Source organism: Panthera tigris, chromosome B1 (assembly GCF_018350195.1).
Source record: "Panthera tigris isolate Pti1 chromosome B1, P.tigris_Pti1_mat1.1, whole genome shotgun sequence".
In the NCBI taxonomy this organism is placed as follows: domain Eukaryota; kingdom Metazoa; phylum Chordata; class Mammalia; order Carnivora; family Felidae; genus Panthera; species Panthera tigris.
In genome coordinates, this window is record NC_056663.1 from 31,498,706 (window position 1) to 31,522,694 (window position 23,989).

A 23,989-nucleotide genomic window follows, 5' to 3' on the forward strand; every position below is an offset into this window, starting at 1 on the left:
TCCTTCTTGACTGCACTCCAGACTTCAAGTTTGTTGAACCAACTCCCATAATTGTGTAAGCCCTCTTCTAATAAATCCACACACACACACACATTTCTTGTTTTTCTTTTTCTTTTTCTTTCTTTTTTTTTTTTTTTTACTGTCTTGAGGGGTTTTTTGTTTTGTTTGGTTTGGTTTGGTTTGTTTGTTTTTTTACATTGATCATGCCATGAATTCATAGGGAATGGGTTCCAGCAACTCAGGCTCCTTTCCTTTGGTTCTCACAAAGTGTGCTTCTCTGGGTGGAGCAGGCTGGCCCCTCAGTTAAACCCAAGTATCTTTCTCTTTGGCAGCCTTCTTTTTCTGAGAATTTTCCTTCACACACTTCAGGAAGCAATCTCGGCTTTATGAGTGCTTAATATGCTCAGTTCGTACATTAATTCTCTTGGCAAGAATCTTGCCCTTAATTTGTTTGCTTTCAACAATGTCAACAGCATGCTGGGTAACTCTGTAGATCCTTCCAGTTTTGCCGTGGTAACATTTGTGGAACATTCCTTTTTGAACAGCGCCCATTCGGTCAATGTCTACAATATCATCTTTTTGTAGATTTGCATGTATGTGGCAGAAGGAACAATTCCATGTTTTCTAAAAGGTCCAGAGAGCAAGTACCTTTCCTCTTTCCCTTTATGTTGCTCATTTTGGCAAATTATTGGAAGATGGCGGTTCCAGCTGAAAAGCACACATATATATTTCTTATACAATGAGCCTTGAACAACACAGGTGTTAGAGGCGTCAACTCCCTGTGGGTCAAAAGTCTGTATAAAACTTTTGATTCCCCCAAAACTTAACTACTAATAGCCCACTGTTGACTGGAAGCCTTACCGATAATATAAACAGCCGATGAACACATATTTTGTATATGTTATATACAATTTTCTTACAATAAAGTAAGCTAAAGAAAGCGTTATTAAGGAAATCATAAGGAAGAGAATCTACATTTATAATCATGTACTGTACTTATAAAAAAAAATCTGGGTAGAAGTGGACCCATGCAGTTCAAACCCATATTGTTCAAGGGTCAACTAGATAGATGATAGATAGATAGATAGATAGATGGAAGAAGGATGGATAGATAGATTGATATGTGGATAGATAGATAATAGAGAGATGATAGTCCCCTATTCATTCTTCTCTGGTTGAACTCTGACTACTCAACCCTGACAGTACCCTAGTCATTGTGAATATTAGGTTGTCGAATGTCCGAATTTTGTTCTCTTCCTTTAAAGGGTGTTGAAGTTACTTTTGGCAGAGAGGTAAACAGCTATTAATCTTTCGAGGCTTGTTTTTAAACTTTACTAGAAGAAGTCAACTAGGAGTAATTTAGACCTACTAGGTAATGCATGATCCTCCTGGAGCCCGGTGAACCATCCAGGTGCTCAAAGAGGTTTCTCTCTTTCAGTCAGTCATAACTCAAGCAATCCCAAGCCCTGTGTGAGCTCTGGAAATTGTTCGGTTTTAGGATTTGTAGTTTTCTTGGCCTGATGATGGGGAGTGTTTTCCTATAGAAGCATATGACTAAGTATTTAATTAAAGACTCGAGGGACACTATCTGGGACACGAACTCCCTTCTTTCTGATACTCTGCCTGGAAAATTCCAATATTCTGGCCTCCCTTCAACTTAAGAGATGACTATCTCTGCTTGAGTACCCCTTCCTTGCACCCATGACCAAGAAAGTGTCTCCATGTAGAAACCCAGGGCAATCCTAGGGCTCATCTCATTTGTCTCCTATCAGGAACCATGATCCTGCACCGCCTAGTATCTAATGTCTGAAAACACTTTTTCATACATTTTATCCAGCTGATTGGTGTTTACAGCAAGAAGGTAAGTCTGCTGTCATAGTAGGCATTGCATCATGGACAAAAATGTAAGTCTACCTTTTTGGCCATACCTCTGCTTCTGTCTCTCCAGATTTTCTTCCTAAAGAAGACGTAATTCAAGGACCTGTACTCCTATTTCAGGATGCTCTGCAGGTTCTTTTTCCTCCATCCATGCCTCCCAGACCCCAAATCCCATTATTCTTATTCGTGCAGCAGGCCAGAGGGGGAGGCAGCGGGGGGGGGGGGGGGGGGAAGCTGCAGTTAAGCTGGAAGATGCGAGCAACGTCAGGATGGACAAATAAGGGAGAGAAGGATGACCCGAGTCTGGGGGGGCAACCAGAGCAGAGTTGCAATGGATGCATTTTTCTGGAACCAGAGAGGAAACGGAGCCAGCTTGAGCAAAGGGTCATGTCTGTGAAGACTGGAAATTAGGGACCAGGTTATGGAGAACATGTGATGCCAAGGGGAAGAATTAAGAATTATTTCTGCTTTTGGGGCACCTGGGTGGCTTAGTCGGTTAAGTATCCGAATTCAGCTCAGCTCATGATCTCATGGGTTCAAGGCCTGCATCGGGCTCTGTGCTGACAGCTCAGAGCCTGGAGCCTGCTGCGGATTCTGTGTCTCCTCTTTCTCTCCCCTCCCCCCTTGCACTCTGTCTCTCTGTCTCTCAAAAATGAACAAATGTTAAAAAATGTTTTAAAAAGAGAATTGTTTCTGTTTTCATTTATCCATTAATTCATTTTATCTTATTTATCTTATTTTATATTTTATTTTATTTTATTTTATTTTATTTTATTTTATTTTATTTTAAAGGGGGAGCGCAAGTGAGCGAGACGCAGAGAGAGAAAGAGAGGGAGAGAGAGAAGTGGGGCTCCAACTCACGAACCGTGAAATCACGACTTGAGCCCAAGTCAGATGCTTAACGACTGAGCCCCTATCCATTAACTCATTTTTTAAATTGTATTGAGTGCTTCCTGTGTGCAATCTCTTTGCTCAGAACTATGGACCTAGGGAGCTATTGAAAGTTAGAATGAAGGGAATGGAGAGCTGGAAGAGGTAACTACTGGTAAGTACACAAAATAATATCCTGCCCTTTGAAACATAACAAATACATTCACACTTGGCTGCTGCCCCTGAGACAAAATGCTTGACTGAAAATATAGGTGTTGTCCTTTCTCTCGCGGGCGTACCACACAGTTAGCTGTGTGTTAAGTTTACTGAATGGCAGAGCAGAAAAATTCCTGAGCGGAGATCCGGGAGACCTTGGGTTTAGTGCTGGTTTTGCCTCTCTCTGGCCCTCAGGCAAGCCACTTGCTCGTCTTCTCTAAAACAGAACAAAAACCAAGAAAAACACATTAGGAACAAAAGAGCAAGAACGTCCTTTCTCTTGGCCAGAATAAGATCCAGTAATGTATTCAGAAACACTTACGCAGTGTCTCCATGCTAAGCACAGTCCCAGCGGCCGGGATACACAGGGAAAGAACGTCAAGGAATCCCATTATGGGATCTCATACATTAAATATATGCTGAAGGTGGGTGAGGGGAAGAAGCAAGGACGCAACCACTTATGTGGCCCCGGCCTCCGGAGGCTGAATCGCTCAGACCTGCCTTTGCCTCCTGTCGCTCTGAACGGTGGATGGCTGGGCCTCCAACAGCAACTTCGCAGGATGCTGCAGTCAGGGAGAGAAAAGACCTTCAGACTCGTCAGGACACAAGTGTATCAGGTCACACAGGGAGGGCAGTGAGCTTGCTGGGGCACCTGGCGCGCCCCATCCCTCTCTCAAGGGGACGGTAGAGCAGAATGATTTTAGGCTGACTTTCCCGAGCCTGACCAATGGAGCCCCAGCAGCCCAGAGGGGATCGCTTCGGAGCCCCAGCAGCCCATTAGTTTGCTTCGGCCACCATAACAAAGTACCACCCACCAGGCGTCTTTAACAACAGACATTATTAGCTTCTCACGGTTCTGGAGGCTGGAAGTCCAAGATCAAGGTGCCGGCAAGCTGGTTTCTCCTGCAGCCTCTCTCCTTGGCTTGCTGATGGCTGTCTTACCGTGTCCTCGTTCAACCCTTGCTCTGTGTTTGCACATCTCTGGTGTCTCTTCTGTGTGTTCAAATTTCCTACTCTTTTATTTTTTTAATTTTATTTATTAATTTTGAGGTGGGGGGGAGGGGACAGAGAGAGAGAATCCCAAGCCGATTCTGCACTGTCAGCGCAGAGCCCAGTCCCCGGCTCGAACTCACAAACTGTGAGATCATGACCTGAGCTGAAACTAAAAATCAGACAATCAGCTGCCCGAGCCACCCAGGCGCCACCAAACTTTCTATTCTTAAAAGCACATCATCAGATTGGATCAGGACCCACCCTAATAGCCTGGTTTTAACTTTACCACTTCCTTAAAGGCCCTACCTCCCAAAGTCCCATTCCGAGGTCCTGGGAGTTAGGGCTTCCACGTAAGATTGGGGGTGAGGGGCACATCCACCTGTGACAGAAGCCAAGTCTGGCGTCTCCCACTGCTTAGTTCAGTGGGGACAAAGGCGAGGGGCAGAGGCCAGGGGCGGCTCTCCCCTGAGCGGAAAGCACTACCCATGTGCCAAGACTGACAAAGAAACCAAAAAAAAAAGGGGGGGGGGGGAGAGCCAGCAGCTTCCAGGGCAGACGCTGCTGCTCGGAAAAGTGCGAACATGGCCCTTTTCCAAAATTAGAGAGCTCTGCCGCTCCCATGCTGCTCTAAATAGCGCCTGTTGATGCCACTGTCAGCTTTCCTGAGACCTCATCTGTTAACCCCTTGCTGGGCACCAGCGTGGCCCCGAGGACACACGCGGAGACGCGCCCTCCGGGGCCCTGGAGAGCCCTCTTGTCGGCCCACGGGCTCCGCTGGTCCCTATGCTCTCTCCTTGTCTCCTCCGATCTCATTTTCGATGCTGGCCATTACTCTCCAGAAGAGAGAGGCGGGGGTCTGGCACGCCGCACAAGAAATTATTTCAAAGAAAGCTGTTGCCATGGGAACCGGTTGTCAAATGCTTTTCTGCGAGGGAGGTGTTGGAGAGTAGGGCCCGGCCTGCTTTTCTCCCGCATTTGCAACAAGAACAATGAAAGATTGGAGAGGGGGGTGGGGAAGAAAGGGCTCGGCTGTCAGAAATTCACCCTGAAAGAGAGCCCAGGGGCTTAAGGTAGGCCTGCTCTCATGGAGCCTTCAGCCTGCGGTGCTTAAAGGGTGAGGCTGGGGAGGAGCTGGAGGTGGGGAGAGGAAGCAGCCAGAAGCCACCTTAGAGGGATCAGAAAGTGTTCCCAGGGCTCTTATTCTGCACTCAGCCCTGGGGCCAGGCTCTATCAGAGATGCCGAGACAGTCTGTCGCTTTGGGGAGCTCAGGGTGGGTCCCCCTGGGGAAGGGGAACCACACCGGGAGCACTAAAGGACCCACCTTCGCCTTGCCCCTGGACTCGGGCACCGCATGAGGCCTCTCTGCACTGGACAGTAGGCATGTCCTCCACTGAGCCTGGAAATTCTGGTTGTATCAATCTGCAGCCTGAGACGGCTCACCTTTTGGGGCTCAGGGACACCTCAGAATCCAGCACACAAGGACACAGACAGTTTCAGGGCCAGTGGAGGAAATGCTTCCGTCTGTCTCTTTCTTCTTAAACTATCCAGAGATGTCTTCTGTCTAAGAACCTTAATAAGTCTGAACTAAGGGATTACAGGAAGTGACTTTCTCTCATGAGGTGGCAGGAAACTTTGCATCTGAAAAGCCACTGGAGGTGAGGCAAGTCCCAAAGAGAAGGGCTGAAGCGCAGCATTATTTATTTTTATTTTAATTTTTTATTAAGTAAATTCTAAACCCGATGTGGGGCTCGAACTCATGACCTGGAGATCAAGAGTCACGTGCTCTACCGCCTGAGCCAGCCAGGTGCCCCTAAAGTGCAACATTATTAATCTCATACAGGGCTGATATTCATTACAAAGAAGTCTAATAATTCAAGGGCGCCTGGGTGGCTAAGTTGGTTAAGCGTCCAACTTCGGCTCGGGTCATGATCTCACAGTTTGTGAGTTCGAGCCCCGCGTCAGGCTCTGTGCTGACAGCTCGGAGCCTGAAGCCTGCTTCGGATTCTGTGTCTCCCTCTCTCTCTGCCCCTCCCCCGCTCATGCTCTGTCTCTCTCTCTCTCTCTCTCTCTGTCAAAAATAAATAAACATTTAAAAAAATTTTTAAAAAGAGAAGTCTAATAATTCAAATGTTCAAGGCCAGTCCCTTTGAGCCTTTGAAAAAGGGCATATTTGAATGATCAGAGATGTTCACATGGTTCTCCTCAGCTGCTGGCATCCCCAACTCACTGAACCTGAATCCCCACCTGCACTTCCTTCTGACTGCTGGGTATATGCTTGCTTCATTTAGAACCCCCAAAGAACAAGGATGAGTAAAGGTGGTTGTGAAAGGGCGGGCCTACGCCGGCCGACTCCATCTTGTTCTGTGTCCTTCACCTTGACCACGCCTCCTCCCCTTGAGTAACCTCCCGCTCACGCTCACCCGTTCAAATTTCCGGATCAAAACACGCCGGGCGACCTGCGTAACAGGACTCCAACCCTTCCCCAGCCAATCGGCTGAGGCCACAGCCATTACCTCACCAACTGCCCCTAGGCCCCAATAAAACCTTTGTCCTTTTGAAACTCGCTCTCTCCCCGGTATCTCACTGCTGCGTTGGTGCAGGTAGGGGATTGAGCTTGAGCTAGCTCGAATAAAGGCTCTTTTGCTTTTGCATCGGACTCGGCTCCCTGGTGGTCTTTGGGGATCATGAATTCTGGGCATCACAGTTCTTATGGTTGAGTTGAGTCCTCCCCAAAATTCATGTGTTGAAGTCCTAGCCCCCAGTACCTCAGGGAGTGACCTAATTTGGAAATAGGACCATTGCAGAAAAAAATAGTTAATTAAGTAGTTAATAAGAGGTCATCTTTGGAGCATGGTGGGCCCTTCATCCAGTTTGACTGGGGTCCTCATAAGAAGAGAAGCACAGACAGACGTAGGGGCAGAGACAGAGGCAGAAATTGGAAAGACGCGTCTAGAAGCCACACGCCATGAAGGATTGTGGGGAACCACCAGAAGCCGGGGGAGAGGCAGGGAGCAGATTCTTCCTCATGGCCCTCAGAAGGCGCCAACCCTGCAGACCCCTTGCTCTCTGCCTTCCAGCCTCCAGAACTGGGAGACAATACATGTCTGTTGTTTAAGCTACTCCTTATTACGGCCTTGATGAGGGAGCATGGGGCAAGCTGAGGGCAAAGTACAGGCTAACAGCACCCCCCACCCCTGGGTGGGATATGTGTGACATTCCCCAGGCACTCCCGGCTGCCCAAAGACAAAGGAAAGGACAGAAAACAAATGGTTAATTGATACAGTCTCCATCAGTTTACAAGTATCTTAGTAAATTACAAGACAAAGGCAATCTCATCAATAGCCCAATCTCCAGAAACCTACAGACTCAGTTTCCTGGAGCCCCAACATCCCCCCTCCATAGTGATGTGGGGAGCAAAGGCAGAAGGAAATGGCAGACAAAATTAAATTTCCTTCTAACCTGCAGCCCACTGACAAACACTTGAGGCAGGCAGATTTTCTGCAGGAACTCCTTACTGTGTTAATGCTAATGTTTTGCTAGAAGGAAAAACAACCTTAGCTGACAATAGTTAGGCCTCCAGTATCCTGGAGTCTTCAGCATATGGAAATCTCTTCGGGAACTTCCTTTTGACTTTAGCTTCCCCCACTCCATAGTAAATACCCAGTCTCTCCTTATGGTCCCGGGGCAGCTCTTCCTGCCCACGGGTCCTGTCCCTGTGCTTTAATAAAACCACCTTTTTGCCCCAAAAACGTCTTCAAGAATTCTTTCTTGCCCGTCAGCTCCCAACCCCACAAACCCCACCACCACCCCGAAACCTCTTCGGCCCTATTGGCCATCCTGTGCTCAAGTTCCGGAAGGCCAGTGATACAGCAGGAGATTGTCCTTGGCTTTCGGCTTTGCTAAGCCTTCCCACCTCAGGCTCACCTAGATGTTGGGCCCTTGGCGTAGCACTTGACTTGGTCCCCTCCATCCTGGCTCAGGGCTCCCACGTGAACTTTCTTTTTTCTCACACTTGGCTTCCTGGCCGCAAGACAGTCATAAACCATCTCACAGAGTTCGGGTCCCCTCCCCTGGCCTCTGTCCCGAATGGTCAAACAGGAACACAGTCTCTAAACGTTTTCCTCACCTCGGAAATGAGTCTGTCGCGTATCAGCATCTTCCTCCTCTCTTGCGGAGTCCAGCGCTTCCTTAGGCCCCGGCTCCCAGCTGGCCAACAGCATAGAACAGCACCACAGAGGGGCGCCTGGGCGGCTCAGCCGGTTAAGCGTCCGACTTTGGCTCAGGTCACGACCTCGCGGTTCAGGAGTTCGAGCCCCGGGTCAGGCTCGACAGCCGACAGCTCAGAGCCTGGAGCCTGCTTCAGATTCCCCCTCTCTCTCTGCCCCTCCCCTGATTGCATTCTGTCTCTCTCTCTCTCTCCCTCAAAATAAATAAACATTAAAAAATTTTCAAAAAAAAGAACAGCACCACAGAGAAGGACAAGTCGGCAAACCAGTCTCAGCTGCCACGTGTTCCCAGAGGCCCCAGGTTGGCCCTACTGGCCGCCCCAGGCCAGCGTCATGGATGCATTTGCCAGGAGTTGAGACATTTTAACAAGGGCAGCAGAAGAGCTGTCGCCTCATTTTGAGACGTCAGACACTACGACAGCTGGTGGGAGACACTTGGGGGTGTGGCCCAAATCACAGCTGGCCGGAGGCCGCCTGGGTTGCCTTGTCAGACAGCAGCCCCGATCCCGACACCAAGCCCTCTCGGTGACCAGAAGTGACTTCAATGCGGCTTTTGCTTTCTCTCAAAATTAGTGACTTGGTACATGTTGAGTTGAAGGCCTTCCAACAGACTGAGACCCGATACAGAGGAAAGAGGGACACTGAGCTTATCTAGGGAATTGCAGAAACCTAAATTATCAACACAATTAAACTCACAAGGGAGGAGCACCTCAACTTACTTGGGCTGGGCGGATCTGTCTTCTCAGCACACTTTATCGCGCGGTGTTGTTTCATCAGGTTTCCCCACAGGAACCTCATGGGTGCCCACCTTCTCACCACAAAACAGAGCAGAGAGGAACAGAGACAAGATGGCGGGTGAGTTCTAAGAGGCAGAAAGCAGTCTATCCGTGGGAACGGCCAGGGGCTCGGGGATACCACTCTGCGCTGGGGGCCAGTGGAAGGAAAGTGCAGTCTGGTGGTAACACTGGATCTCAGGTGACAACCGATCCGGGAGGCAGGCCAGGCAAACAGTTGGCAATAAGTAGAAGTTGGGGAGGTGGGGCGGTCTAGGTAGAAAGGAAGGGACTAGGGGCGCCTGGGTGGCTCGATCGGTTAAGTGTCCGACTTCAGGGGTCAGGTCACGATCTCGCAGTTTGTGAGTTCAAGGCCCGCGTCGGGCTCTGTGCTGACAGCTCGGGGCCTGGAGCCTGCCTCGGATTCTGTGTCTCCCTCTTTCTCTGCCCCTCCCCCGCTCATGCTCGGTCTCTCTCTCTCAAAAACAAACAAATAAATAAATATTTAACAAAATAATAAAGAAAGGAAGGGACTAATACTTAACTCTTTCCATATGCCAAACCCTGGGCCAGCAACTTTACAGATATTATTTCATTTACCCTCATGGAAATCTTTATGAGAGAGTCCCATTTTACAGATGAGGAAACCAAGACTCCGACAGGGATGAGATTCGAACCCGATCCTTGACTCAGAGCCCAAACTCTTTCCCCACAATGCTAAATATTCTGAGAAGTTAGTTAAACGCAGGGACTGGCAACCTGGCAGGTTCCAATCCTCACGAGGAGGTCTAGAAAAAGGCCATTCTCCTCTATGAGACCAAAGTACTCAAGAGTCACCAGGGCAGGAAGCAAAGGACAGACCACTGACCAAACACCTTGATGGTTGAGTTATCACATGTGGGACTGAAGCTGCTTGAATTCGTCTTGCCTCATGTCTCGATTCACCTGTAATTTATATTTTCCCACTATAGGTCTTTCTGATTAAGCCATGAGTTCCTTAAGCGTTCGTTGTGGTGCGGTACCCCGTCCTGGGTGGGTCCTCCATAAATGATGATGGAATGAATGAATAAACGAGTCCTTAGTTGATGAACGGCACCACAGAGATTGCTAGATCAGGCAGGGACTAGGCGGACGAGGTGTCAAAGAGAAGCCCGTTTCCCCCAAAACCCTTGGAGAAACGTTGGTGGCCCTCGTTACAATTCTCTCCTAGGAATCTTTGTACTCTTATGTGGGTTTGATGGTAGGGGTTTTAAAAACCCACACATACTGGGTTTACAAAAATAAACACAGGTTTGGGATTTTTTTCTACACCCTTCAGGCTGAATTGACTTAAGTTTTCATTTCACTTGCTTTTCATATGTGTGATGGGAGGGGCTGTAAACAGTGTTAGAGAAGACAGAGAGAGAAGGCTCTGGGCTTCTCAGAAGCATCCAATCCATTGTTTATCCAAGGCCACAAAGAGCCCAGAATGCGAGCATCCTCCTTCTGAGTTGTTCCCATGGAAACCATGCTGGTGCTGTGCATACACAGAAGGGCAACTTCTAGCATGATCGGCTCTGGCTCCTGAGAGAATGTAGTGCCTGAGGTGGGGAGAACTGCGGACAAGCCATGAGGAGGGAAAAGCAAAAAGATTGCTGCTCCACAACCAGAATGTACCCTTTCCTACTCCCTCGTCTCGCCCCCCTTTCCCCAACGCCCCAGTGGGAAATGCCAGCCCCTGCATGACACTGAGCACAGACCTTCCCTGGACTGAGTGACGGGTCAGACAGACATCTGCTTAGGAAGGCTAGAATGTTAATTGCACCCTGTCATGTCAGAGGAGGAAACAGACGGGGCTGAGGGGCGGAGCAGGAATCCTGCACAGGGCAGTGTCTGATGCATTCTGCAGTGTGGACGGATGACGGTCAGGCGTAACCAGGGCAAGAAAAGACATGCTGCTGCTTTCCCGGACAGGGAGACAATGGCCACGCAGCCATCGGTCTTGACATCTTTGTTTCTAATGCCAGCTCCATATCTGGTTCCATGCCGCCTGCTGGTTGTATGACCTCGGGACATCGCGTGACTTCTCTGAGCCTCTGTTTTCTTGTCCGTCACATGAGGATAATAAGATCTGCTGCCTAAGCTTCTTGAAATTCAAAAACGAGTTCATATACAGGAGGTTCCCAGCACGGGAATGGGGGCATGATCAGCATTCAGCCAGTGTTCGTGTCCTCTCCCCTTTCCACCTGCAAACTGACTTCCACTCTGGCATTTCTTCCTTTGCAGTGTGTCTCAGCATGCCCCTCCTTCCCATCCTTCTCTGTATCTGTTTCTACGGAACAGGCATCTGCCAGGGAAGTGCTCAAGTGCAAATTAGAATCTACTGAAGGATGCAGGAGTAGCTTGTGGAATATTGAGATAGGAAACACAGCCAGACTTCCTAAAGGCTCGGAACGAGGAACTTGGACCAAATGGTCCCTCGTCTTATTGTGCTGCAGCACACCTGTTTCTCTCTGCTTGTCCACTTGCCCCGCCTCTCTGTGCACGTGGAAGAAACAGTCATGCCAGCCCTGACTCCACACGGCCTTCCGACTTGTCTGTTCCATGGGAACTGGAAGTCTCTCTGTGCCGGCCCTCAATTCCACGAAGATCATCTCATTTACCCGCATTCAGTCAGATGCCCCGCTACGGTCCATTCACTTGTGGCCACAGACAGTGCCTAGGGTCAGACCTTCCCCTTCCCCGGGGGGAATTCACAGAGAAGGAGCACGAAATGAGCACACACCCAAAGTATGCTTTCTTCTTCAAAGCCCCACCCCCACCCCTGCCTTAGTGGATCTGTTCCTAAATCTTTGCGCAGATGACTCAGCGGGAAATTCCGGTCCAGACTTCCTCCTAACACACGCCCTGTCCTGGACGAGACAAGCTGCAAAGTTCCTGGAAGGAGTGAGGTCCCCATCTGTGCCCATCATATGTCCACACATCATCCATATGCATGAGGAGGCAGACAGAGCCAAACCCAGGAACTTCCCTCCTGCTGGTCATAAGGCAGGGGCAGAAATTCCAATCTTACAAATGTGTCCAAATGTTGGCATCTGGAGTACTGAGAGATTCACTCAAGCTCTAAAGAAATCGTGAAGATATAAAATACGAGCATGGATTCCAGGCACAGCTATATGCTGGGAGACAGAAACAGTGTTTGGTTATACTGGATCCTTTCACAGGAAGTCAAAAGCCATTCTCCATTGTGGAGTTTATTAGGATTTATCTGTTTTATAATTTTTTTTTTAATTTTATTTTTGAGACAGAGAGAGACAGAGCATGAATGGGGGAGGGTCAGAGGAAGAGGGAGACACAGAATCGGAAACAGGCTCCAGGCTCTGAGCTGTCAGCACAGAGCCCGACGCGGGGCTCGAACCCACGGACCGCGAGATCGTGACCTGAGCCGAGGTTGGACGCCCAACCAACTGAGCCACCCAGGTGCCCCAAGGATTTATCTGTTTTAGAGTCCATCAAGCTTTGGGGGTGGTGTTCTATCTGCATTATTATGCCAGCCTTAGAAGAGGGCAGGCAAGAGACTTAGTCCTGTATCTAGAATTCTAGAGGGAAGTGATTCATTTAGTCACTCATTCATTCAACAAGTGTTTACTGAGTGCCTACTATGAATATGGCAGTGTGTTAAGTCCTGGGGATGAAACAGTGAGCAAAAGCAGGCAAAATCCTTAATCCCGTGGAGTTCACAGTCTAATGGTGAAACGCGTACTACCCCAAGCACACAAGCTTTACAAAATTGCAGCCATGATGGAAGTTCACAAGAGAGGAAGCCTGAGCCTGAAGACGGAGTTTTGTCCCCTCGGGGAGTCAGCTCACTAGCCAAGTGATGCTTGCTTGAGTTATGAGTCCTGTGTAGGTGTTCTCAGGAACCGAGGCGAGGAAGAAGGATTCTAACTGGAGGAAACTGCATGTGCAAAGGGCCTGAGGTCTGAGGGGCACGGAGAGGAGGGACTAAATCAGGCCAATGAGAGTGGAGTGGGGAGTGGTGGTTGCGGAGCAGGAAATATGGTAGGGGTTTTACCTGTTCTGGATACAGGAGGGTGACGTGAAGACATTTGCATGGTGAAGAGGTCACTGTAATTCAGGTGAGAAAAATATATAGCCTGAACATGTGGTTATTGGTTTTGGTCATGACTGCAGTGGAGATGAGTGGATTTGAGAGATGTTCTGGACATACAATCGACAGAACCCGAATAGGAGTACGAAGGAGAGGGCGATGAGGGTGGCCCCAAGGGCTCTGGCTTTTACCCAAGTGGATGGCGACATGCACAGGGACAGCCCCTGCCAGACGAGGGCCAGGATTGGGTGCTGAGCGTTGGAAATTCCTTCACTTCTATCATTCTGTCCTTGTCTAATCTAGTCTACGTTTCTTCCAAAGAGGGATTAGCACTGTCAAAGAACTTAGAATAAGGGGGTTAATAAATCTCATCTGACTGCAAGGGACCAGAAGCCCCAGCTGTCACCCGGTTACATATTTTATGAAAGGGGAATAACAGATGGCAAGTAAGCATATGAGCAGGTGCCCAGCATCGTATGTCATCAGGCCACTGCAAGTTAGAGCTACAAGGAACTATCGCTGCAAACCTTTTAGAATGGCCGACATCCAGGAATGCGACAATACCAAATGCTGACAGGGCCACAGGAACTGTCATCCATCGCTGGTGGGAATGCACGATGGTATAGCCACTTTGGAAGACAGTTTGGCAGTTCCTTACAAAATCACACCCACTCTAGCCATACCATCCAGCAATCATGCTTCTCGGTATTTATACTCAGATGCGTTGAAAACACATGTTCCACACAAACACCTGCACACGGGTATTTAGAGCAGCTCTACTCAGAATTGGAGACTGCCAAGATGTCCCCTGGTAAGGGGAGAGAGAAATAAACCGTGCACCCAGACACTGGAGTATTATTCGGTGCTCAAACTAATGAAAAGACCTGAAGGAAGCTTAAATGCATATTACTGAAGTCAAAGAAGACAATCTGAAAAGGCTACATACCGCACGATTCCAACTATATGGCATTCCAGAAAAGGCAAAACTACGGAGATGGTAAAAAGATCAGGGGCGGCCAGGGTTTGGGTGGAGGGGGAAGGGGGAGGGGGGATGAATATGTGAAGCACAGGCAATGTTAGGGCAGTGAAACTCATCTGTACGATGCACGTAGTGGATACATGTCGTTATACACTTGCCCAAACCTACAGCATCCTTTGTACAACACAGAGTGAAACCTGATGTAAATTATGGGCTTTAGTTAATAATAGTGTATCAATACTTGTCCATTCACGGCCAGGGATATACCACACTACTGCAAGATGTTAATAACAGAGCAAACTGGGGGACAGGGGTAGTATATAGGAACTTTCCGCACCGTCTGCTCCATTTTTCTGCAAACCTAAAACTTCTAAAACATACAATCTGTTAGAGAAGAGAGAGCAAATAGACCGCGTTTATCTCTGTGTGATGAAACTGTGACATCTTTTTTCTTTTGTAGGTGGCTGTAATCTTAAAACCTCAACGTGGGCAGGTTTCATTCCTATGTATCTAAAAACTGTTACATGATTCGTACATAAATACATGATTCATACATAAATACTTCTTTATTGAAAATATTTGAAACGCGGCAAAACGATTTAGGGGAAAAAGTCAATCCCACTCCATTCCAGAGGGGTAACCGTCAACAAATTGGTGAGAAGCCTTCTGGATATTCTCTGTGTGTCTTCTCTGGAGGTACAAACGCCAACACGTGGGTCTATCAGTTAGAAACGTATTCATCTAGAGAGGTTTACAAAAAGCAATTTAAACAAATGGGGATTTTATTTGACTCACAATCCAGGAATTCTGGACACAAGTAGGTCCTCGAGGTAGCTCAGTGGCTCAGTGACCTTAGACAGCGCCACTGTCTTGATGATTCTCCGGAACTTTCGCCCACGTTTGTGACCTCGTGGCTGCAAGAGGACTCTCCCCCCTCTGGCCGTCCACCTGTCTGTATTCAGGCTAGAAGAAGACGGAAGGACTGCTGTATCTGACCTTTTGATCAGAAAAGCAAAGATTTTCCAGAAACCTACCAACAGAATTCCATATACGTTTCATTTGCCAAATATGGCACGTGGCCACCTCTGGATGCAGCAGAAGACTGAAAGGCAAGCATTCCAACCACGAGGGGAGTGAGTATCAAGGAGGCAGTGTGGCAATTGCTTTGGGGTCTGCTAACTGCTAACGGCTGTATCTGACAAAACAGCTATTTTTTTTTTTTTACTTGTGTATGGTTTTTTTCTCCTCCTCTTCCTCTATTTGTGTATGTTTTTAATTCACAATACGTCTTGGAGATTTTCTGTAAGTGCGTTTATATCGCTCTTTCTAATTCTGCATGATATTCCACAGGATACGTACATGATGATTTTTGTTTCTGTTGAGAAACATCAAGACTGCTCTTAAATCTCCCCATTTCAAACAACGCTGCAGTGAACTCCTTGTACAAGTTTCCTGGGGGAACACGTGATGGTATCATTCTAGGATTGCTACAAGGGCAATTGTCCAAGGATAAGTGCTTTTAAAACGTTGATGGAGGGGCGCCTGGGTGGCGCAGTCGGTTAAGCGTCCGACTTCAGCCAGGTCACGATCTCGCGGTCCGTGAGTTCGAGCCCCGCGTCAGGCTCTGGGCTGATGGCTCGGAGCCTGGAGCCTGTTTCCGATTCTGTGTCTGCCTCTCTCTCTCTCTCTGCCCCTCCCCCGTTCATGCTCTGTCTCTCTCTGTCCCAAAAACAAATAAAAAACGTTGAAAAAAATTAAAAAAAAAAAAAGTTGATGGATTCTGCTGAATTGCCCTCAAAGACGGGCCAATTTACATGCCCCCCAGTACTGTGTGTGAGTGCCTATTCCCCACCTCCCTACAAACAGAGGAAATCCTTTTTTTTTTTTAAGCTCATTTATTTATTTTGAAAGAGAGATAGTGTATCAGCAGGGAGGGGCAGAGAGGGAGGGAGAGAGAATTCCAAGCAGGCTCCACATCGTCAGCACAGAGCCAGATGCAGGACTCAAACTCACGCACTGTGAGATCATGACCTGAGCTGAAATCAAGAGTCTGACATTTAACTGACTGAGCCACCCAGGCACCCACCAGTGGAAATTCTAGAGTTTATCCAAATAAGGAGCAAAAACATCACATTATTTGATTCTTCTGTATTGGATTACTGGGTGTTTTGGCTGATTCTCTAGGATGTTTACAGTAGATAATTATAGTAACTGCAAATAACAGTCTTATGACTTCAACATTTGAAACTTTTATTCGGATTAGCCTTTCTTTTAGTTTTGAAGAGGCTTAAAAAAGCCTTTTTTGGTTGAACCCTTTAGTTTAGTGCCCTTATGCTCTATGTTTATTATTCTCCAATAGGTGTACTTGAGGCTACACATTCCCTCTGGTTACTGCTTTGTCTTCATCCACAGGTTTTGAAAAATAGCGATATTTTCTTCCTTATATATCTTATCCACTTGTTACTTATTTTTTAAGTTTTATTTATTTAAGTACTCTCTATACCCAAAGTGGGGCTTGAACTCACATCCCTGAGATCAAGAGTCGCACTCTTCTCCGACTGAGCCAACCAGTGGCCCTCATTTGTTATTTTATATAATTATCACTTTAGACTCTTCAAAATACTTTACACACTTAATAATAAAAAAAAAAAACTCAAGCAAATACTTCCTTCATGAGGCTATATGTAAAACTTTCCAGACCAACCTCCAACTCTTCCCAGGAGATAGTCACTACCCACAGGTTTCTATTCTTTCTTAAATTAGCATATGAATGTATTCATGTTTTGTTTTCTTTAACAATCATTTTTATTGTTGTGGCCATCCGGCCTTTTTGGAATTGAGATTTTCTTTGTGACCTGGTAGCTAATTTTTATTCAGTTACCTTAAGTGTGTGAAAATAACGTAGGCTCTCTTCATTGCATATAAAATTCTACATATAGTTATTTGTAAAATGTGTTCATTTATTCAAACCCTCTGTATCCTCACTTAATTTTTGCTTACTTTATTTGCCAATATATGAAAGAGGAGTGTTTTCAATCTATGATTGAAAACTATCAATGACTATGACCACTATGATTATTAATTCATTTATTATGACCACTATGATTATTAATTCATTTATTTCTTTTTATATTTCTGTCAGTTTATGCTGACTATGTTTTAAAGTTAGATGTTTGGGTGCATAAGGATTTATAACTAGTATAACTCCTTGATGAATTATAACTTTTATAAATACAAAATAAAACTTCTCTCATAATAATTTTCACTTTGAATTCTATTTGTCTGATACATTCTTTTCATTAACATTTGCTTAAAACACCTTTCTTCATGTTTTGTTTTCAACTGTCCTAAAGATGTTTTATTTTAAGAAGTTTTCCTTTAAAGTGTATATTCCTGGATTTGAGGCTTTTTTTTTCCTTAACCCAATCTGAGACACTCTATTAGAATTTTTTTTAATTAAAAAATTTTTAACGTTTATTTATTTTTGAGAGAGACAGAGACAGAGTGTGGGGGGTGGGGGTGCAGAGAGAGGGGAAGACACAGAACCCCAAACAGGCTCCAGGCTCTGAGCTGTCAGCACAGAGCCCCGTGCAGGGCTCAAACTCATGGACCATGAGATCATGACCTGAGCCGAAGTCGGATGCCCAACCGACTGAGCTACCCAAGCATCCCGACACTTTCTTAGACTTTTGTAACCCACTTTAATTTGTTGGGATTACTGATGGACTTAGATTCGTTCCTGATTATCGTTTGAGTTTTACACTTGCCATACTTTCTCATTCTTTATTTTATTTCTTTTCTGGCTCTTATTAGATTGTATTTTTCTTCTACGGTTTGGAAATTCTACATGACAGTTCTATGTTTTGATGATATCCTTTAACCTAAAACTCATTTTTTTTTTTCCTATCAAAATCTAGTGCTAATGAGAAATGCATCATTCTTCTAGATGCTCTCGGCACACGTAGAGGGGAACTCGTGTATTTGGACCTGGAGGCCCTCCCTCTTAAAAACATGGTTTTTTTGTGATTTCATTGGATTTGGGATAAGAGAAGGCATAGATTCACATATCACTTTTATCCAATCTCTATTCTTTTATTATAAGGGGAAAGCAATTGAGAACGCATATTTCAAAACAGAGAGACGGAGAGAGAGAGAGAAAGCAGAGGATGATGGTCAAGGAAAAGGGACGATTTGGTGATGGGAAAACTTTAGGCATCAGAGTGGGTTTATTTGGGGGCCTTTCTAGGGCAACTCCAATTACACCGTGAAGGTAAACTTCTCTTCCAAGTGTAAGTTCAGCTCTGCTTGTTGCGTCTAGTTTGACATTGGCTAGAGAGAAAGGACAGCAGGCAGCGTGAAAAGTCAGATGACAAGCCTAATCTTTGGCTAAAGAGTCAAGGCCAGGGACAAGGAACCAAGTCCTATTTGGAGTGTCACCAGGAATTACTAATATCTGAGCCAAAGAGAGGCTGAAAGTTGTAGTAAGTTGTACCTGGGATTGTTTTACTCAGGTGTAGGGACTGCCATGAAGGAAGAGGTTTTTCACACTCACACACACCTAAAACTAGGGGACAGGGCATGGCTATGCAGGAACACATGGAGAAGCACCAGGGTGGCTCAGGAGACAGAGGAAGCAAGGAGAAAACATGAGCAAGAGCCATTCCTGTGGCTTTTGCCGGAAAAGCAAAGCACAGGGGCAAGTTCAGGAGTGGCTAGGCTGAAAATTTGGGGTGCGCTCTGGGTCATAGGAACTGTCCCCAGTTGTCCGGTACCTGGCCCCGGGGCGATTAGGGCAGGTAGCTAGTGATGGGGAATGTGAGAGCCTGATTCAGGAAATGGTTGGGGTGTGGACTCACTGGATTGGTGGGGCTGCACATGAAAAGCGCTGGCTCTGGAAACTGACCAGCCCTGGGAGGAGCAGTCCCTCCAGCATCAGCAAGGCCTCAGATAGCAAAGCGTCAGAAAATAAAAAAGCGTGATTAATACGAAAGTCTCAGTTCAAAGTGGGAACTGACGATCAGGAACCAGCAACAAGGCCAAAGTGCCAGCAGACTGGAAGATAAGAAATGGTTATGTGGAGATCCGCTCCCCGCCACAGAGGACCTCGGGGAGGTTTCCAGACGCTGCCCACACAGGTGGCTTCTGCCTAAAGTCAGTGACTGATGTTGCTCAGAAATAGAAGACTGTGTTCCCAGCTGGAACATCTTGCCTCTCCGTTTCCCCGCAGCTCATGTAGCACAAAGATAAGAGCAAGGGGCTGCCCAGAGGAGTTTCAAGATTAGTGAATTTCCCTTTAAAAGGCTTGACAAAGATATAAAACTTACATCGTGTTTCACTGCTGCATGGAGCACTTAATCTCCACTCCAGTGAAGAAAACAATGATCGTCCGCACGATTCCAGAAAAACCCAGACCTAACTCAGCCCGTTCCTCTGTGGAGGGGAGGTCTGGTTTCTCTTCGGTGATGGGAAGAACCAACAACCCCACCCCCACGCCCCGCCGATGAGCTTCCGAGGAGAAGGCAGACTCCGAGAGAAGCTGCCAGGCCACATCCAAGATGCTCATGTGCAGATCCGCCACGGCGGACCGGCCCCGTTCCCCGGGATCTCCAGCTCAGCCAGATCCAGCTGAGATGTTAAACAGACTCCATCAGTGACAGGAAGCCCGGCCAGCCCGGAGCCAACACGTCTGGTCTAATGAAAAGGCCTCTGGCTGGTCGCGCTGGAGGCAACAAGTACAAGCCTCTGAGATGCTCGAGGCACCTCCTCCGTCCTGTTTTCTCGGCAGCCTTGGCAGCCGCACTTGCGGCGGCGACACAAAGAAATGCTGAAGCGGCTGTGACCCGGGAGCCTACAATCCACAGAGGGCGGGAGAAAGAGGAGCCCCGTCCATTTCTTTTCAGCCTCCCGTCAGGGAGCGAGGCAACAGATCCAGGGGCGGTGGATTCTCGCCCGGTTTTGTAACCATCGAACGTTCGTGCAGCCCCTCCCAGCCGGGCCCTGCGCGAGGCGCCTTGGGCCGGGCAAAGAAGAGAATCCAGGCTTCGCCCTCCGCCAGCTCGGGCCCCAGAAAGGGGATGAGGGCAGCACACAAGACCCAGACAGACAGGGAAGGAGCGTCCAGAAAGGGCCGCATGGGGAAGCCAGGAGCGCACCCCTCCCCAAACCAGCTGCCCCCTACGGCTGGCTGGACGGGATGGCGCTGGGAGCCGCAGCATGTGCATCCTCGCCGCCCTGGGGAATTCAGTCTCGTGCGGGGCGCAAAGGAAGGAATGGAAACCCCTCCACGCCCAGAGCCGCGTGGCCAGTGGCGGCAGTGTGGACGAACCGCAGAAATAGCACAGTGGAGCACTTGAAGTGGGTGGTTGAAGCACAGGATTTCACCAGAGTGGGGAGGAGTGAAATTCAATGTTCCAGCCAGAGGGAGCGGGGCTCACAGAGACAGAGAGGCCAGGATGTTTAGGGCCTGCCCAGGTTAGGGAAGCGAGAGAACAGACGTGGGGACGGCCCGGAAGGGCCAGGGTGCCGAAGACAGAATTAGCCCATTCACCCTGCAGTCATTTTTAAACATTGTGGTGAAAAGCACAGGATGTCAAATTGAGCCTCTGAACCGTTTTTAAGTGGACCGTTCAGGAGTGTTAAGTATGTTCACTTTGCTGTGAAGCAGATCTCCAGAAGTGTTTCACCTTGCAAATGGGAAACTCTGAACCCGGTAAACAACAAACCCTCTCTCCTCCCTCCCCCGTGTGCCAGGTAACTCCCATTCTACCTCCTGTCTCTGTAAATCTCTGACTGTTCCAGGCACCTCATTTAAGTGGAATCCTACAGTATTTGTTTTTATTTTGGGGGGTGGGGGACTGGCTTACTTCACTTAACATGATATTGCTTCTGTAATATTTATTTATTTTTGAGAGACAGAGAGAGAGAAAACATGAGTGGGGGGGAGGGCAGAGAGAGAGGGAGACACAGAATCCGAAGCAGACTCCAGGCTCTGAGCTGTCAGCACAGAGCCCGATGTGGGGCTCGAACCCATGAACCGTGAGATCACGATCTGAGCCAACGTCCGACGCCTAACCCACTGAGCCACCCAGGCGCCCCAACATAAGGTCTTTAAGATTCATCCGTGTTGTAACATGTGACAGGATATCCTTCCTTCTCAAGGCTGAATCACATTCCATGATAAGTATTCATCACCTCTTGTTGATCTATTCACCTGTTGATAAACACTTGCGTTCCTTCTGCCTCTTGAGTATTGGGAATAGTGCTGCTATGAACATGGGTGTGCCAATATCTCTTTGAGTCCCTGCTTTCAGTCCTTTTGGGGACACACCCAGAAGCAGGATTGCTGCATCGTATGGTAACTCCATTTTTAATTTTTGAGGAACCACCATACTGCTTTCTATAGTGGCATTTTACATTTGTAAGTGCATGAGGGTTCCGATTTCTCCACAGCCTCGCCAGCACTTGTTATTTTCTGTGTCCTTTAAAAAAAAAACTTTTTGGTTATTTATTTGGAGAGAGAGAGAGAGAGAGCGTGCAAGCAGGGGAGGGGCAGAGAGAATGGGCAGAGTGAGAATCCCAAGCAGGCTCTGCGCTCTCAGCACAGAGCCTGGTACGGGGCTCGAACTCATGAACTGTGAGATCACGACCTGAGCCAAAATCACCCAGGCGCCCCTCTGTGCTTTTGATAGGGGGCATCCTTGTGCGTCTCAGCATCATTAGGTGTTTTTGAGCAGAGGCACGATGAAATCAGAGCTGCATGTTGGAGGTTCTTGCCGGCAGCAGAAAAGTCAAGAGGCAGAAGACGGTCAAAGCTTTGGCAGTGGTCAGACTGGAGGGAGGGACTCCTGAGGAGGAGGGCGGCAGTGGAAACCAGGGCCAGGAGGGAAAAGAAGTAGCGACTCGAGAGTCGAGACTCGACTCGAGACTCCGAGACTCGGGGCAGGAGAAGGGGGTGCCAGAGAGAGGGAGGAGCTAGACATGACTCGATTTGCAGGCACAAAAGACCAAGAAAATAGAGATACAATGAGAAAAGGAGGCTGGGAGTGGGTGCTGCTTGTGGGGAGGTGACGAGACGTGAGAGGTGCCCACAGGTGAAGGTTAGTTGTCAATGCAGGACAGAAGAGGGGCCAGGATTTGACACAATCATGGCATTCATTTGCACAACGCTTTCATTCACATGAGCCCCTCACTGCTCATGACACCTGGTGAGCTCAGCCCAAGCAGGTTGTCGTTTCCACCAGCCGAGCGATGAGAAGCCGGGAAGTACAAAGGACAAGCCAAGGCCACATCACATGTCAGGCAGCATCGGAGCCTGGGTAAGCTCCTGAGTCTGCCTCTAGTCCAGCGACCTCTTCTTTTCCTGAGATACGACTTCCCCAGGAGCGCACAGCAGGTCTGATCAGCGGAAGACACATTCATTTGACAAAGTTTTGAGTGCCAGGCAGTGTTCGAGGTGCTGGAGATTCACTAGTTAATAAAACAGACAGAACAGACATGATCCTGCCATCACGGAGCCTGGTGGAACAGGCCAGCTGGCCTTTTGGTGGTTTTCCTAGAAGACCAGAGAACCCCCCCGGGAGAAGTGTCCCAAGGCAAATCTGTGCCCTGATGAAAGGCGTTCTCCTACACCTGTTCTTCTAACTAGAGCTGGACACACTTGCAGGCTTAACGGACCATATTCAGGATGACAGCCAAGGGGAACATTGCCTAGAATAAGTCCAAAAGTATTTAGGCACAAAGAGTACTTATAGTTGACTTCCAGGGAAAATATTTCTCTCCCCCCTTTTTCCTTCCCTTTTACCTGAAACTCACCAGCCAAAGTCTGTCTTCTTCACTAAATACCAATAATCCATATCTACAAAGGTTTCCAGTATACCTGCATTTACAGCGGCATTATTTACAGTAACGACAAGGTAGAAGCAACCCAATGTCCACCAACAGATGGATGGAGACACAAAATGTGGAAGGTACAGACCATGGAGTATTGTTCGGCTTGAAAAAGGAAGGCAATGTTGTCACATGCCGCAACACGGATGAGCCTTGAAGACATCGCGCTGAGTGACATAAGCCAGTCACAAAAAGGCAAATATTGCATGATTCCACTATGTATGTATGCATGATCCCACGTATCTAATTAAATTCATAGAGACAAAGTAGAATAGTAATTACCAGGGTCTGGGGAGGGAAGGGGGTTACTGTGGTGGGTACAGAGTTTCAGTTCAGAATGATGAGGACTTCCTGGAGATGCGGGGTGATGGCTTCTGCACAATATTATGAATGTAGATATGGTCCCGGAACCTTACACTGAAAATGGCTAAAGTAGTCCATTTCGTGTTCTGTATTTTACCCTGCTGCCAGTAGGAAAGTCAGCAAATCACTTCCCCGTCTTGTCCTTGTCATCATCTTTAACAAGAGGGGCCGACTAGATGCTTCTGGGTCTACATCTAATGTTTCCGCGGCAACCACTGTAAGGCAGATGCCTGGTGGGCAGGATTTCACCACCAGATCAATGGGGTTCTCCCCACTGGCCTCTCTCCCAGCTGCCGCATTCTCTCAGCTGCTTCACAGACAGCTAAACATCAGGGCCAAATCTTGGGCCTCTCTGCATCTCACAGCATCACCAGCCACTCGGAGGCTCGGTCCTTCAAGTCGCCGTTTGCTCTTCTGTAAAGCTGACATCAAAGGTCCTAACTCTCCAGGGTCCTGAAAATGTGCCACGAAGTAGTATATCCCAACTGCTCTTGTCTTGGGCCACTCCCCCCACCAGTTAAATGTCCTCACCCAACTCCCAGACTCCTGCCTGCCCTCCACTCCCCTCCAGCTCACCTCTCAGGTTGCAGCCAGAACGTCTTTCTAGACCGCGCACACGATAACCCCCTGGTTGCCTGTAGTCCGTCTCCACTGACCTCGGGAGAAAATCCACATCCATAGCTGGTCTCGGCTGCTCTCTCTGGCCCTCTCTCT

At 47.9% G+C, this 23,989-nt stretch overlaps 1 pseudogene; it reads right to left on the minus strand.

Moving 5' to 3' along the window:
* Window positions 1-201: 201 nt before the first annotated feature.
* On the minus strand, window positions 202-23,954 carry LOC107180698 (annotated as a pseudogene).
* Between the last annotated feature and the right edge of the window lie 35 nt (window positions 23,955-23,989).